Source organism: Gigantopelta aegis, chromosome 3 (genome assembly GCF_016097555.1).
Source record: "Gigantopelta aegis isolate Gae_Host chromosome 3, Gae_host_genome, whole genome shotgun sequence".
Lineage (NCBI taxonomy): Eukaryota > Metazoa > Mollusca > Gastropoda > Neomphalida > Peltospiridae > Gigantopelta > Gigantopelta aegis.
In genome coordinates this window covers 24,914,478-24,920,327 of record NC_054701.1, presented here as the reverse complement: position 1 = coordinate 24,920,327, position 5,850 = coordinate 24,914,478, and positions in this window count along the sequence as shown.

Sequence of the window (5,850 nt, the reverse complement as noted above, 5' to 3'; positions counted from 1 at the left end):
GTCTCTATAAGCATTTGAACTGGATAAAATCTCTTTCAGGTTACCACATCAAGTAAACGGGTAAACTGATCTGACATTAAAACCTAATGGGTATCGATCAGACGAGCTTTGAAAACATGCAGTCCTGACATCTGAAACGTCATGAGTATCAAGGCACCAAGTCTGTATGTGGAAATATTAATTAGGAACAGAACCCCACGCAGTGAGAAATCATACGATTTCACAAGTATAAACAGGTTCACAAAGTTGATATCTGAATTAGGTGTCAAAGTTGGACGTAAGTACAAAAATAAGTAATATAGTCAAGAACATCATTGTCGTCGTCGTCGCCATCATCATTATTGCCATGCCATCACAACCACAACTACAAGACACTCTAGTCTTAATCATCACAAGGGGCGGGATTTAACTCAATCGGTTGACGCTTTAGGTGCTTGCGTCGAAGGATCGAACCATCTCGGTGGATCCATTCAGCTGATTGGGGGGTTTTCTCGTTCCAACCAGTGCACCACAATTGAACAAAGACCGTGTTATGTGCTTTCCTGTCTGTGGGAAAGTGCATATAAAAGATCCCTTGCTGCATTAGGAAAAATGCAGCAGGTTTTTTATGAGGACTACGTGTCAGAATTACCAAATGTTCAACATCCAATAGCCGATGATTAATTAATCAATGTGTTCCAGTGGTGTCGTTAAACAAAACAAACTTCTTCATCATCACAATTACTATCACCACTACCATCATCACCCATCACTACAGCCATCCTTATAATGATGATGATGATCATCATCACCATTATCATCACTATCATAGCAATCAACATTAATACCATTACGCTATCATCAATACCATCACCATCACCAACAGCATAAGCTCCAACATCATCAGCATAATCATCAAACTGTTTAGCTTAACATATATCACAAAACATGATTTCCAAAAATAAAACAAAAACAAAAACACAAAAACTTACACATAGACACAAGCCAGTTGAGTTACTCTTCTTATTTTGCGTCCCTAAATCAATGTGCTCTAGTGGTGTCGTTAAACAAAACAAATTTTAACTTTTTTATTTTGCGTCCCGAGCTAGAATCCAATTTTTAAAATATATACAATTTAAAGCACTCGTCGATGTAATTGTGTAAGAGTGGAGATTATCTACTTCATGGTATGAATATTGTTTATACATTATTTGTAATACAATCAAAACATTTGGATGTATATAGCAATCATTCACTATAGTTAACAATAGCACATTGGTATATATTTTGTAATTGATAACTCAGACTAATTCAACTTTGTTTAAGCATTCCCTTTAATGTTTCACAAATTAAGTTTAATACCCCATTAACACCATTCCTGAAGTATATTTACCTTTAATTAATAATTGCAAAATATTGCTGAATAATCACTCTTGTACTTTAAAACTACACGTACAATCTAATATTGTTATATACATGTATTATAATCTTCGCTTTGGAAAAATAAAAAAACGTATAACGTTTCTAAGTTATCGGTTTGGCAATCTGACATTCTAAATTGCAACTCATGATCGCATGAAATGGTTTCCAGCACGGAAAGGCGCTGTTTTTAGACCCGCGATTGAATTGTGTTTTACGTCATCGGCGACGGCTCAGTGTGTGGGAGGAACGACTGCGGCGATATGCTGGCTTTATTACAGGAAGAACTCGTGCAGTAAGGGGTAGTCACATACGAGTACGTATGGGTGGAAATGTCACGTGACTCTTATGTCAGTATCTCTGGAGATGTTTTTTTGTTTTGACTTCGATTTGGTAATATTTTTTTTATCATTGGTATAGAAGTACTGCCCAACGTATACAAAACAGCTCAAGGGCGGGTCCATACCTGCCCCTGAAACAAAATCAGGAATGTCAAAGTTTGTTTTATTTAACGACACTACTAAAGCACATTGATTAATAAATCATCAGCTATTAGATGTCAAATATTTGGTAATTGTTTAATCGGAGATCGGGGTGCTGAGAGGAACGTCGCTGCAAACAATTGGTAGTTTTACGTCAAGACGTAGAGGGAAAACCCGCTACGTTTTTCCACTAGTAGCAAGGGATCTTTTATATGTACCATCCTACAGACAGGATAGCACATACCACGGCCTTTAATATACTTAGTACCAGTCGTGGTGTACTGGCTGGAATGAGAAATAGCCTAATGGGTCCACCGACGGGGATCGATCCTAGACCTACCGCGCATAAGACGAGCGATTTACCACTGAGCTACGTTCCGCCCCAAACCAGGAAGGAACCCCCCTTTTAAAACAATACAGGATAAAGCCGAGATATGAACACAGTAACCGGTTGTTTTATTTATCCTGTAATCCTAAATAATACGTTAAAAAAATGAAGCGAACCGTTTTATTTCACAATTTTACCGTTTTCCAGAGTACTGGGATGCCTACACTATATCTATACACCAAAACAAAATAGTTCTTAAATAATAACAATTTATTTCTTATAAAAATTGTCTTAAAAAGGTTGGATTTTTTTTTTTTTTTTTTTTTTTTTTTTTAAATCATCAACTGGAAACAAAAGAATAAGTAACTTTGAACAAAACAACATTCCTTTGTTGATCGTAACTGAAGTAAAAGTAGATCGGTCCCAAACAGCTACTAGTATATTTTTAATATAGAAATGTATCTAGTCATTATATCTTGACAAGTCATATTGCAATTGCAGGATGATATAGGTTAATGGTTAGATGTTAAAAACGCACTAGGAGCCGTTATTGGGAAGCGAACCCAGTAACTACCAGTTAGAATTGTCTGTAGGTTTAAGGAACACACAGATTTGTGAGCACCCACTGAATCGTAAAACTCGCTCTGGGTGGGAGCCGGTACCAGGATTCGAATCCAGTACCCACCAGTCTCAAGTCCGCTGGCTTAGCCACTACTCCACCGAGGCTGGTGTCAAGTAATAAGAATAAAACTATCTTCCTTCTGAAAGTCACTAATACTATGTGAAGGAGGAAAAGATAAAACTATCTTCCTTCTGAAAGTCACCGATACTATGCGAAGGAGGAAAAGATAAAACTATCTTCCTTCTGAAAGTCACCGATACTATGTGAAGGAGGAAAAGATAAAACTATATTCCTTCTGAAAGTCACCGATACTATGCGAAGGAGGAAAAGATAAAACTATCTTCCTTCTGAAAGTCACTGATACTATGTGAAGGAGGAAAAGATAAAACTATCTTCCTTCTGAAAGTCACTGATACTATGTGAAGGAGGAAAAGATAAAACTATCTTCCTTCTGAAAGTCACCGATACTATGCGAAGGAGGAAAAGATTCGGCGAGCATGACATGGTGAAACGCTTGGGCAGGACGTAGCCCAGTAAAGCGCTCGCTTGATGCGTGGTCGGTCTGGGATCGATCCCCGTTGGTGGGCTCAATGGGCGATTTCTATTCCCAACAACTGCACAACGACTGGTATATGAAAGGCCGTGGTGTGTACTATCCTGTTTGTGGGATGGTGCATATAAAAGATCCCTTGCTACTAATGGAAACATTTAGCGAGTTTCCTCTCTAAGACTATATGTCAAAATTACCAAATGTTTGACATCCAATAGGCGATGATTAATGGTGTCATTAATCTTTAACTTTTGTTAACTGACATAATAGTGTCCGACTTCAGGTGGTATGAGTCTTATTATAACACAATACCTTCTCAGATAGACTTTGCAGGAGCGTCGGCGGGTGGGGGTATTCGGACAAAAACATACCAATTTCAGCCCTCGCTGAGTTTACAGTGGAATATTAGGCTGTAATTCATATAGATGTCCATGGTAAATGTAGCAAAAGGGGCCGCTAGGTTCATGTTCGAACCCCTCCAGGTCCAGCCCACGCTACGTCCCTGCTTTGGAAAGAAAAGAAATGTTTGTTCAACGACACGCTACGGCTATTTAATGTCTAACATTTGGTTATTTCGACATTAATTTTGGTCGAGACAGAGAAATACAGGAACCCCGCTACCGCCAAATAGACTCAGCAAGGGATTTTTTTCATATCTGCTTTCTCGAAGCAGGACAGTACATACCACAGTCGTTGAGATACACCCATTCCCTCAGATTGTGGAATGCATCAAGGTCCGAAACTCTGATTCAGGGGTCGAAATTGGCTGAAATTACTACCAGACTCTCGGTTCGGAACGCTACAATTTCTGCAGGACCGAATCAAAATCTAGCGGACCAAATATGATCATAAAGTATAAAGGCAAAATAATTGCCGGTCCGACGGGATGGAAGGCAAAAAGATCTCCCGGCCCGTATTAATATTAAAACCAGTCGGGATGTCAGTATTTCGACCCCTGTGAACCATTAGTATCTTTTTATACATACAAATATACAGGGTCCAATTTCACAAAACATCGTAAGCCTAGTTTTGCACGTAAACGTAAATTTACGACAAAACCACAATTCTTATTACTATTATAGCACAATAAATACAGTTAGAGGTACACATATTTTATTTTATTTTGTCTTTAAAATGCTCCATCTTCCATAATGATATAATTTTCTGTGTGAAATAGATGTAAAACACGTGAAAATAAACGCTTGACAATCCAAAACTCGTTCCAATATAATAAAAATCGTATGTCACTCATGCGCGTGTAATAAACTCTATATGTCGACCCATGTTATAAAAAGAAGAAGTTCTGTACACACTGTTTTATAGCAACAAAACCAAATTAGCTTCCCCGCTAGCACATTTTGTTAACTCCATGTCAGTCGCGTATGATTAAAGTAGCGCATGTCACCTGAATGCATGCTATGACAGTAATATAGGTCTGCGGCGCAGCGACCATGGAAAACTTTCTACTACCTTGATGCATCTAGGTTAGAATTTTTTTTAAATTTTAAATGTTTCTCGCATGAGTAATTCTTTTTTTGTGGTAAATGACCATAGCTCTTTTTTCATACAGCAGGATTTTATAAGTTTCCAAAAATATTTTAATGCTGTTACGGAAACGTAAATCTGTTGTATTTTTATTTTCAGTGTGTTTGTGGGGAAAGAAGATTGATGAAACTCTGTAATGAATAAAGCTAGAGCTCATCTAAAATATATTACAATGAAACACCTCTAAACCGGACACCCTCGGGACCAAGTAAAACGTCCGGTTTTAAGAGGTATCTGGTTTAGAGAGGTTCTTTTCTGTACAGATATTTAAAATCGACCACGGAAAAATGGTCCAGTTTTAGGGGATTCCAGTTTATAGAGGGTCCGGTTTTGAAAGGTTTCACTGTAACTTTAAAACAAACACCAGCTTGCATAACGTTTTTTTAAAAATGAATTGTGAACTGGGGCGGGACGTAGCCCAGTGGAAACGCGCTCGCCTGATACGCTGTCGGTGGACCCATTCGGCTATTTCTCATTCCAGTGGAAACGCGCTCGCCTGATGCGCTGTCGGTGGACCCATTCGGCTATTTCTCATTCCAGTGGAAACGCGCTCGCCTGATGCGCTGTCGGTGGACTCATTCGGCTATTTCTCATTCCAGTGGAAACGCGCTCGCCTGATGCGCTGTCGGTGGACCCATTCGGCTATTTCTCATTCTAGTGGAAACGCGCTCGCCTGATGCGCTGTCGGTGGACCCATTCGGCTATTTCTCATTCCAGTGGAAACGCGCTCGCCTGATGCGCTGTCGGTGGACCCATTCGGCTATTTCTCATTCCAGTGGAAACGCGCTCGCCTGATGAGCTGTCGGTGGACCCATTCGGCTATTTCTCATTCCAGTGGAATCGCGCTCGCCTGACGCGCTGTCGGTGGACCCATTCGGCTATTTCTCATTCCAGTGGAAACGCGCTCGCCTGATGCGCTGTCGGT